Here is a 12,143-nt window from a genome sequence, read left to right as displayed (position 1 = left end):
AGCAGGGTGCAAAATTGTATCTATGGTGTAACTTCAACATGTGCAATAAACAACACTCAAAACTGAAAAATGAGATAAAATGGAAATATATCAAAACGTAGCTTTCTCAAGGTGTCATAGATGATTTTGTTTTCTTTCTATTTTTTTGTTTTCTTTTTTTCAAATTTTCTGTAATGAGCATTTTATAGAGAAAAGTTCCCAATAAACTTTAAAAAGAGAAATAAGGAAAGAGGAAGAGAAAAAGAAGAAAAAGGAGGAAGGGAGGGAGAAAGGGAGGGAGGGTCACTAAGTCAGGTGCAAGCCAGCCATGCAACTGGTGACAAGGGAGAGGAAGAGAAACTATTTAATTCATGCCCAAGAAATCAAAATGCCTAACAGTCCAGGGGCCATTTCCTGGAAGGGCGAATTGCTCTTCATAAATCAATCTTCTCTGAATATATCACCATGTAATCAACTGACGATTAAAATAATAATCGCTATTAACTAAGCCTGTCCCTCTTTCCAGGCCAGCCCTTTGTTTACGTAATCACAGGGACCTTGTGAGGGAGTTATGCTTTTCCTCAGTTTACCCACGAAAACCTGAGGCAGGACAATTGATATTAGTTAGGATGAAGGTTTGACTCTGTTCATGATACCCAGCTAAGAGGGCTGAGAAGCAAGAAACAAAAAGTATCTATTCCCATCTAAAATGGTTAAAATGGGTCAGGTGCGGTGGCTCATGCGTGTAATCCCAGCACTATGGGAGGCCAAAGCAGGCGAATCACTTGAGGTCAGGAGTTCAAGACCAGCCTGGACAGCGTGGTGAAACCCTGACTATACTAAAAATACAAAAATTAGCTTGATGTGGTGGCACATGCCTGTAAATCTCAGCTACTTGGGAGGCTGAGGCATGAGAATCACTTGAACCAAGGAGGCAGAGGTTGTAGTGAGCTGAGATCATGCCACTGCACTCCAGCCTGGGTGACAGAGTGAGACTTTGTCTCAAAAATAAATAAATAAATAAATAAAATTGTTCAAATGATTAAAAATATTTTATTATTTAAAGGGTAAAATTCAAGTGTGTGGAAAAACTACTTAGCTAGCACACCTTATGGGGGTAGGTGGTGAATAAGTGAGGAAAGTCCATGTTAAGTTCCTTAGAACCTCAGCAGACACACCCCACGGGGATCCCAAGGGGCTGGGATGGCCTCTGCCTTACCCTGCTGGCTGGATAGGTCCAGCCTGCAGGCACCTTAAAGAGGTACATTCCCTTCTGGAGCCTAAAGCCTTAGAAGTGTGGATTTGGTCTAATATTGTCCTCTTGTGTCCCCTTCCTTCCCTCTAAGGAAAAAAGGAGGGAAGGAAGGGGAGAGAAGGTTCTGTGACCCCATGGGCCCACCATGCCACTACACAGCCTGGTTGCTGAGGGAGCCCCAGGCAGGCACCCAAGGCCTCCATTGAAGGATATATGTTCTCCAGGAGGGCTGGATGCTCTCATGTTAGCTCTTGAGCAATGACCAGGGAGTGGAACGTGGGAGAGATACAGTTCTATGAATGAAAGAGCCTTTGAATCCTTTCCTTAGAGGCATAGTTAATTTAAAATAAAGTTGTTGTGTTCAGAGCATCATAACATTTAAGCTCTGAAAGGCACCTTCACCATCACCTAGTTTCTCATCCAGTTTCCTTTGTTTGTTTGTTTACACATAAGGAAACTGAGTCCCAGACAGGGGAACTGATTTACCCAGGGTCACGTTGCAAGTCTGTGGCTAAGCCTGAACCACTTGTCACTTTTCTAAATTCTTGCTGGATCAAGCTCATTTTGACAGTGAACCTACAACCATACAGCGTAGAATGATGCTCAGTGTGTCCTCCGGAGACTTCTTGATGCTGCTGCCAGGGAGAGCACACTGTGTTCTTCTCAGATCATTTATTGAAAATTCTTCATGACATGAATTCCCAGGCCACATCTCCCTGCCCCTTCCACCTGGGAAAGGTTGAGATAGCGTTTACAAAATGACCACCCTGCAAAACCTAAACCAGAGCAGATCTCAACCCTAGGCTAAACCTAATCTGTACCCAACCCCAAATACCAAACTTTTCACTGAACCAAGGAAGGAACTGAAGTCTTTCAGAAAAATTGATAGTGAAGAATTATGAACCAGAACCAAAGGGATATGCATTCAACACAGCTGAAGCAGAACAGGACCCAGCAGATCACAATGTTGTCTGACTCCGGGTAAGTTGAGCTCTTGGCTATTAGTGATGTGCATAGAGAGAAGTGGGGTGAAGAAGCATCTCCCCTGGAAGAAAGAAAGTAGAAGATAGTGGTTAACTTTCTTTTTCCCCTCAGGAACTGAAGGTTCTATTTGCACCTCCCATCCCATCCTCCACAGCTGGAGTCCCTAGAGGCCTGAGGACAGCCCCTGCCCAGAAGGTGTCTCCAGCCCAGCCCAGGAGACAAGACTGAAAGGCAGAGTATAAGGTCTGTGTGATGATAACAGAAAACAACGCAAGAGAAGTCACGGCAACAGCCACGTGAGAAACACAACCAGAGGGATGAGTTCCAAAAAGGGAGAGTGAAATTTGGGGAAGTTAAAAAGATGAGAACGGATAAATTAAAATGGGCAGTAGATTGAAATTCAGGCTTTGCCCAAGTCAAGGGGAACTTGAAACTCAAGTTCCCAGATCACATCTAAATTTGGAGCTGTAGTTTTAAGTGGGTTTGAAACCCTGCCAAATTGCCCATCTTTTGGGTTCAAATCTCTTGATTTATTTGAAGCCACAAACATGGCATTTCTAAACAGAGGAACCAAAAACCAGAGAACTCAGCTGGGTTGGAACCCTTCATTATCGTTAATGTCTCTGAGTCCTCAAGGAGCAAGTCCTTACCCCACTGTGGGTGAAAGACAGGGCCTGTTGGGCTTCAGGTGGGTTTTCCGTTCTGCTTTCACTCACATTAAGAAGCTTAAGCCCCTCAGCTGGAGTTACTGAGCACTTGCTGTGTGCCAGGAACTGGGCTGCATCCATGAGAGCTGCCTGTGGGGCCTGTACCACAACCTGCCCTGGCCTCACCCTTGGGACTTAGCCCAGGGACTAAATCATGTACAAGTGCAAAGTAACAAGCCCATACCTGCAGGATGGAGCCACAAACTGGGTCAACACAGATCCAGAAATAGAAAGCACCAGAGGTAACAACTTCCATACATTGTCTTCACTCACAGCTATCATAATTTACCCACAAAATGATTAAATCTTTAGCAGTGAACAGTGAAATCCGGCAACTAAGGACATCCTCTCCTAAGGGTTCAGTGACCTCTGATTTTCTAATTCTCAGTCCTGGCGAGGTTGACTTGAGGAACCTGCAGACAAAATGACTATATGGAGGTGCTAGTGTGGAAGGGGAGGGCTGTGAGTCCAGCACTGGCCGGAGGGAGATTTCCGAGGGTGACCGCGTGTGTATGTGTATGTGATATGAACATCCACCAGGCCCTCCTTGACCCACAGAAGCAATGTCTCTATAACATGAGACCTGGGGTTCGGGGAGGTGTCCTCCAGAAGGTCTCCCTAGACTGGCCTGGACATCACCTGTGCTTGTCTCTCCCACTTCAGCATCCTGTGGGAACACACCAGACAGTCAAGGGAAATGAAACAGAGAAGCTGGAAGATCAGACATAACAGAGCCAAGTGGATGAAGAGCTTAGAGATGGATGAAGGCGTGTGACCCATTCCTGCTTCAGCGAGGAGAAACCAGGACACTGCTTCCTAGGGAAGCCCATGAGTTCAGGGTACAGTCAGGCTCACACTTTGATTCTGTCAGTGCACCAAAGGCGCAGGGGCCCTGGGAATCATGTCGGGATGGGAGGCACAAAAGTGAATGCCAAGGTGCCCTGTATGGCAGGGTAGCTGGCTTGGCCCTTTCTTCCCAGGGGATAGGTCTGCTCTGGAAATCAAATCCCTAAGACGCTGAATGAGCAGAGTTAAGAAAAGTAACTCTACTCTGAGGATCCTAATTTCCTCACTGGTAAAATAAAGGGGTTTATTCTACGGCTTCTAGAGTCTTTTCCATTCTTAATTGTTTTAACTCATAAACAACAGAAATTTCTCATCGTTCTGGAGTCTGGGAAGTCCAAGATCAAGGTGCTGGCTGATTCGGTGTCTGGTGAGGGCCCATTTTCTCATAGACAGCACCTTCTCACTGCATCCTCACATGGTGGAGGGGCCTTTCTCTAGAACAAGGCACCTGTTTGTAGCGCACTACAGCTGCACTGACAGTTCTCCATAAGGAGGGAAATACATAGCAAATAAAGTAGCAAATGAAATGAGCCAACTTTGGCACCATCAGGAAAGAGCTCCATTTCCCTCATTGCTATTGCCTTTAGTCACAGTCTCTCAGATCTAAGTTCTCCAACCCTAGATGACAGCTCTTTTTGTCCCCTTTAGAAAGTATAACAATCTCTTAGGTGTGGTGGTTCCAGCCTATAGTCCTATCTACCTGGGAGGCTGAGAGAGGAGGATCATTTGAGGCCAGTAGCTAGAGACCAACCTGGGCAACATAGCGAGACTCAGTCTCTAAAAATATAAAATAAAATACATTAGCCAGGCAAAATGGTGCAAGCCTCTTTCCCATCTACTTGGGTGGCTGAAGTGGAAGGATTGCATGAGGCCAGGAGTATGAGACCAGCCTGAGCAATAAAGAGAGACTCTGCCTCCAAAAAAAATAAAGTAGCCAGGTATGGTGGTGCCTGCCTGTCATCCCATCTACTTGGGAGGTTGAGGCGGATGGATTGCTTGAACCCAAGAGTTCGAGACTGCAGTGAACTATGATCATGCCACTGCACTTCAGATTGGGTGACAGTGAGACCCCATCCCTTAAATAAAAAAATAATTAGAAAGCATAACAGTTTCATTTTCGATTGTTAAAAAATCCTACACAACCTAACCCAAAAAATTAATTTCTCATCAATTCAAACTTCTGCCTTCCTTCCTCTGTGCTCCAGTGCATCTGCAGAAACTCAAAGATAACAGAGACACCATCAACTAGCACTCTCTTATGTATAAGGAGAGCACAATCGACTCAGCGTTGTGTTCTGTCACCTTTTGCTAAGTTTTGTGTGGGAATAAACTACCCAAGATCTCACTGGCTTAAAGCAAGGAGATTTACTTCTCACCCACATTTCATGTACCTGCAGGTGTGGCCCTGCTCCACATGTCTTTATTCCAGGGCCCAGGTTGAAGGAGAAGCCGCCATCTGGAACATGCCATTCTTGTGGTAGAGGGAAAAACACAATAACCAAACCAGGCAATGCCTTTTAAGGCTTCCATTCAGACATAGTATACACCACTTCCTACTCACATTGCATTGGCTAAAGCAAGTCACATGGCCAGGCCCAACAACGAAGCCAGGTATTATACTTCTCCCAAAGGGGACACCGTGTGCCACCTGGCAACAGGTATAGATTTATAGTCCTCGTACAGGCAAGTGGCAAATAACTGGAAATGATAAGATCAATTACCACAAATAATCTTTACCACAAATAATCAAAATCTATAACTTCACTTGAGTCTATTTAATTAATATGAGGTAAACCACAGTTTATCTTAAAATGATCACATTTTAAATTGTGGCTTCCTTTAATGTTCTAAAGTGGTCTTAATTCCTGATTCATATCTTAAGGTGGGCTGTTCCTGAGAACATTTTCTCAAGATGAACCGTCACATACATGTAATTATAGTTTCTTTTTCCAAAAGATACATTTCTCACTTTGTCCCCAAGTTCTTAGATCTATATGCTCCTCAACTCTGTCTGACATTCAGTTTAGGAAAGAGAAGGTAGGAAAAAAGGATTTAGGATTGGTGCCTTACTCACAGCCTGGCACACAGTAAGTGCTAAACTGGTCACTGGTGAGCAAATGAACAAGTGAACGGGCCATGGTAACGGATTGACCATGTCCCTGGAGGGCCTGATGATGAGAAGGATCAGGCTTTGATTACATCAGGAAAAAATGGTGTTCAGTATTTGAACACACTTCCTGGCTTGGAGAGGACTGGGGGCTATGGAGAACAGACTCATAAGGTGGTCCACGTACCTGCTGCCTCCTGGTATTCATGCCCTTGGATGACCTCCACCCCTTCAGTGTGGGACCTGTGACTTGCTTTTTTTTTTTTTTTTTTTTTTTTTTGAGACGGAGTTTTGCTCTTGTTGCTCAGGCTGGAGTGCAATGGTGTGATCTCGGCTGACTGCAACCTCCACCTCCTGGGTTCAGGAGATTCTTCTCCTCAGCCTCCCGAGTAGCTGGGATTACAGGCGTGTGCCACCACGCCTAGCTAATTTTGCACTTTTAGTAGAGACAGGGTTTCCCCATGCTGGTCAGGCTGGTCTCAAACTCCCGACCTCAGGGGATCCACCTGCCTCAGCCTCCCAAAGTGCTGGGATTACAGGTGTGAGTCACCACACCCGGCCGACTTGCTTCTAACTAGTAGAATACAGTAAACATGATAGCTTGTTGTGGTTACATGTACGTGATTACAAGAGTTACATTACATAAAACTGTAACACCTGTCTTGCTGGAGTCTCTCACTTCCTTGCCAGCTTTGAAGAAGCAAGCTGCCATGTTGTGGGCTGCCTATGTTGGAAGACCCATGTGGCAGGGAACTGAGAGTGACCTCTAGGAACTGAGGATAGATTGCAGCTAACAGCCAGCAAGAAGCTGAAGACTCCACTCCTATAGCTGCAAGGAGCTGAATTCTGCTAATGAAAGTGATCCTTCCCCAAACAAGCCTCAGGTGAGACTGAGACCCAGCCAATATCCTGATTGCAGCCCTGATTTGCAGAAGACTTAGCCAAGTCATGTCCAGACTCCTGACCCACAAAAACTGATATTATAAATGAGTTTTGTAAGCCACTAAGTATGTGGGGTCTTGTTATGCAGTAATAGAGAACGAACATGGGCACATTAGCTCTACAGATTCTCCCTACAGAGCTTATCCACATTGTACACCAGAAGACTAAGCTCATGGGGTAGAATGACTTGCCTGAAGCCACACAAATATCTGGTGTCAAAGCCAGGATAAGAATTCACTCTTCCTGTCTTCCTCCTATGTAAATTTGTAAACACTGGAAGCAGCTCCCATCCTCAGTTCCTTGGGGTGCTGGAAGTCCATTTCTCTGCTAAGAATTCTGGGATTCTCTGATCAAACACTGACCACCCAGCAGCAGGAAAATCTTCCTCTAGTGTTTAGCCTGATCTGCCTTGGAAACAGAAGTCTCCACGTAAGCTACCCCTGACCCAAAACCCTCCCCTTCCTCAGGCCCAGGAGAATTAGCTGGAAACCAACAATTAACCATTACCCAGAGTGCCAATTAATTGCCTAATAGAGCTTGACAGCCAGGAGCCCAGCAGCTTTGCTCCATCACCTGCTTTATAGTTAGCCCAACAGGTGAACCACAAATCACTCAGGATGACCCAACAACTTCATTCAAACCTCCCTTTTAGAAGACTGTGAGATGCTGTTGGTATCAAAAGAGCCTATAGAAGCAGCCTGCATGTAATCCCAGCACTTTGGGAGGCCGAGACGGGCGGATCACGAGGTCAGGAGATCGAGACCATGCTGGCTAACATGGTGAAACCCCATCTCTACTAAAAATACAAAAAAATTTGCTGGGTGTGGTGGCGGGCACCTGTAGTCCCAGCTACTTGGGAGGCTGAGGTAGGAGAATGGCGAGAACCCGGGAGGCGGAGCTTGCAGTGAGTGGAGATCGCACCACTACACTCCAGCCCGGGCGACAGAGTGAGACTCCATCTCAAAAAAAAAAAAAAAAAAGCAACCTGCATATGCCACAGAGAGAAGAACCCAAGATCGTCAGAACATCTGTACTTTCCTGAACAGCAGCAGGCTGTGGGAGCAGAGGTGAGCTTAGAGGAAGCACCCCTGGAGGAGTCGGGGCTCCCAGCTTTCAACTACCAGGATCCCTTTTCAATGCAGAAGTTGTTGGTAGTAGTTATATTTTTTATATCTGGGGTAGACAAAATTCCTAACGATGAAAAACTACTAAAAGTTCAGTAACATTTTTCAATTGATTAATGGTTGCTTCCTTTCAACAGGACCCACGTTTGTCATGTGCACAAGTGCAATAACAGTATTTCTCTAGTCTCCATCAAAACATGGGCTTGCTTACCATGAAGTCATTTAGTGAACCCATTGCTGCTGCTTTGTAGCTTTCGTGAATTTGAAGTTTGGTTGAAACAACGAGCATTTCTAACCTTAAGTCTGGTCACATACCCAGCTTGTTTCAGAATTTAAGGTTTGGTGCCACGGCATTAAAAAACACAGCATCACTTTACAATGGAAAGCCCGGAAGAAGTTCATAAATGTCAAGAATTAGCACCCCGAATGGTACAGAACAGGCGAGGTGTCTTGTCACAGGTAAAAGTCATAATTTCATCTCCTAATGCCAGGAAAAAAAAAAAACTTTCTATCAGGCACAAATGGAGTACTCACAATAAAAAAATAACATCGAATGTATTATTCATGTCTGTCATTTGGGAAGCAGTAGAATGTAATGGTTAAAAACCCAGATTTGGAGGTAGACTTTAGTTGGAATCCCAGCTCTGCCATTTATTAGCTCTCTGACCTTGGCAGTTTTCTTAAATTATCTGAGCTCCAATTCTCTCAAATAGAGATGTACTTGTTTTCCGTTGCTGCCTAACAACTTGCCACAAGCAGCAGCCTTTAAAAAGCCCATTTATTATCTCACAGTTTCTGTAGGTCAGAATCCAGGCAGAGTCCTCTGCTCATGGATTTATAAGACTAGAATCAAGGTGTTGGCCGGTCTGAAGAAGAATCTGCTTCTAAGCTCCATTCGGGTGTTGGTAGAATTCAGCTTGTAGCAGCTGTGTGATTGAGGTCCTCATTTTCTTGCTGGCTGTTGGACTGGACTGCCCTCAGCTCCTTGCCATGTGGTCCCCTCCACAGGTAGTTCACAACACAATAGCTTACTTCTTCAAGCCAGCAGCGGAATCTCTCTCCCAGTCAGCTAAGATGAAGTCTTACATAATTTAATTGTGGGTGCAACTGTCCCATCATTTTTTTTTTTTTTTTGAGACAGAGTTTTGCTCTTTTGCCCAGGCTGGAGTGCAGTGGTGAGATCTTGGCTCACTGCAACCTCCACCTTCTGGTTTCAAGCAATTCTCCTGCCTTGGCCTCCCGAGTAGCTGGGATTACAGGCATCTGCCACCATGCCCAGCTAATTTTTGTATTTTTAGTAGAGACGGGGTTTCACCATGTTGGCCAGGCTGGTCTGGAATTCCTGACCTTATGATCTGCCCTCCTCAGCCTCCTAAAGTGCTGGGATTACACGCATGAGCCTCCGCACCCAGTCTATCCCATCATTTTTGCCTTCTTGCCATGTTACTTAATGACTGGAGTGAAATTCCATCCTATTCATAGGTCCTGCCCACACATTTGAGAGGAGCACGTTGATTATATAGGGTATGCACACCGGGGGCAGAACTCTTGGGGCCATCTTCAAATTCGGCCTATCACAGGAGATAATATTATCTATACCTTGGGGCTGCTATGGGGTTAAATAAGACACTGCATATAAAGTTCTTAGCTCAGTGCATGGCCTTAGAAAGCCTCAATAAATAATAGTCATTGTCCCCACCATCAATATCTGTGTCAGCGTGTTAGTTCATTCTTACATTGCTATAAAGGATTACCTGAGACTGGGTCATTTATAAAGAAAAGAGGCTTAATTGGCTCAGGCTTCTGCAGGCTGCACAAGCACTAATATCCGCTCAGCTTCTGGTGAGGCCTTAGGGGGCTTTTACTCATGGTGAAAGGACAAGTGGGAACAGGCACATCACGTGGGGAGATGGAGCAAGAAAGAGAGGAGGAGGAGGTCCTAGACTCTTGTAAACAACTAGATCTCTCGTGAACTGAGTAAGAACTCACTCATCACCAAGCGGATGATGCAAAGCCATTCACAAGGGATCCAGGGATCTGCCCCCATGATCCAACACCTCCCACCAGGCCCCACCTCCAACATTGGATGTCACATTTCTAAATGAGATTTGGAGGGGACAAACATCTAAACCACATCCATCAGGAAGAATAAAGGCCTCCCAAAGATGTCTACAGAACCCATGAATATGTTATGCTACATGGCAAAGGGGAATGAGGATTGCAAATAGAATCAAAGTTCCTAATCAGCTGAGCTTAAAAATACGGGCACCCTCTGGATTAGGTCCTTGTGTTATCACAAGGGCCCTTCAAGGTAGAAGAGGGAGGCAGAAGAGGATTCAGAACCAGAGAGATGGCGGAGTGAAAAGATTTTGCCCACTATGGCTGGTTTTGAAGATGTTAGAAGACCATGAGCCAAGGAATGTGGGTGCCTCTAGAAGCTGAAAAGGGCAAGGAATAGATTTCTCCCAAGAGCCTCTGGAAAGGAGCTCAGCCCTGCTGTCACTTTGATTTTAACCCAGTGAGACCCATTTCTGGTCTATATGACCTCCAGAACTATAATGCAATAAAATGGTGGTGTCATAAGCCACTGCATTTGTAGCAATTTGTTACAGCATCTTTAGAAAACAAATACAATATGTTATATATTTTATTGGGGCTGATGAAAGTGATAGCATTCAGGGCTGACCTGAAAGTGATTCACTGACCACTTTTAAAAGCTGGTTGCGAAAGTTTGAAATGAAAAATCTGAAATAGAGTAAGTGACAGTCTCCCTGTGTCCAATCTGCTTGGCCTGAATGTACATGGTGTGAGGCCTCAAAGGGGGAAAACAGATGGAACACAGGTGTCATAGAGAGTGGCAGGTCCCACAGAGAGCAGTGGAGAATCGGGAGCTGAGAGACAATGTGCTGTGGGCATATGGCTTGGGGGGATGCCATGTTTGCTCGGAAATCGCCGATGGACTGTGTTTGGAAGAGGATTTAGAAATGTTGTGTATAGGCACAAGGGGGACCTACTAGAGTGGGGAGCTACTGGCGCTCAGCACTCGGATCAGTGGAAGTAATTGCTTTCTGCATTGTATCATTTAGGAATAGATTCAACCGTGGATAATAGAGACCAGAGTGAACAGTGGCTTTGACAGAAGTGTCTTTCTGTCATGGTAAATGGCTTCTGCAGGGGAGCAGGCCAGGGCTGGTTTGATGACTCCATGATGTCACAGACCCAGGCTCCTTCTCCCCTGATGCTCTGCCTCCCCAAGGTTGCTGCTGTGGCCCACATGTTCCAAAATAGAGCAACATTGCATCCACATTCCAGGCTGCCGCCAAGGCGAAGGGCACAGCCTTTAAGTTTACATCCAAGATGATGCATATAGCACTTTTGCTCTCAGCCCAATGACAAGAACTTCATCAGATGCCCTCACCAGGCTGCAAGGGAAACCGGGAAACTCACCCTTATTCTGGGTGGCCATGCAACCTGCTAAAACCTGAAGTTACCCTGGGAGAGGAGGGGAGAACTGATTGGGGGCAACCAGCAGGCTTTGCACAGTGCTGCCTAGGTTACTTTGGAGGCAGGTATTTTCCTCTCTGTAATGAGCTAGCACGGTCTCAGCACTCCAATAGCACCTGACGTCCTTTTGGGGACTGAACCTTTCTCCCATGGAACTGTCAGATGGGACTATTTATGAAGGTGCTGTTCTCCCATAGCCAAGAGCCCTATGATTCATTCCACCTCTAGCCTCAGGGAGAGACCAGTTTCTGTTGTCCCCCCAAGCTGCCTAGTTCTTGCCCTTTCCCAGACCAGTTTTCAAACCTTTCCTTGTCTGTCCAAAAAACTTTCTTTCTGCTTAGATCAGTTAGAGTATGTTTCTGTTGCTTGCAACCTATAACCCTTCACCAACACCCTCTCCCCTACATCTTTAAGCAGAAGCTTGCAGTCTCAGAGCAGAACCAGAAGCAATCCTTGTAGAGCAGTGCACATTTTAGTATTACATTGGAGAATCAGAAAGCAAAACACTAAGTTAAATACCTTAAGCAAGATTTAGATTTTATCACTAAGAAACTTAGGATAAGTAATTCAGAGTTGGTTCAGGACACCATAATCCCATTATGCGGGAGTCAGCAACTTTTTCTGAAAAGGCCAGATTGTAAATAGTTTAGGCTTTGGGAAGTTCCCATTCTCTTTGCAATTACTCCATTCTGCAT

The 12,143-nt window shown here is 45.4% G+C and overlaps 1 long non-coding RNA gene across 1 annotated transcript in view; it reads right to left on the bottom strand.

Moving 5' to 3' along the window:
• Positions 1 to 2,214: 2,214 nt before the first annotated feature.
• The window catches only part of LOC134735784 (uncharacterized), an 84,181-nt gene continuing 74,252 nt past the window's right edge, over positions 2,215 to 12,143 (bottom strand). Inside the window, exon 3 of the long non-coding RNA XR_010119266.1 lies at positions 2,215 to 2,279. This is a non-coding gene — a long non-coding RNA (uncharacterized lncRNA). The remainder of the gene's footprint in view (positions 2,280 to 12,143) is intronic.

This window comes from Symphalangus syndactylus, chromosome 23 (genome assembly GCF_028878055.3).
Source record: "Symphalangus syndactylus isolate Jambi chromosome 23, NHGRI_mSymSyn1-v2.1_pri, whole genome shotgun sequence".
Taxonomy (NCBI): Eukaryota; Metazoa; Chordata; class Mammalia; order Primates; family Hylobatidae; genus Symphalangus; species Symphalangus syndactylus.
Note: the sequence above shows the minus strand (reverse complement) of the source record. Positions and strands in the feature narration are given on the sequence as shown.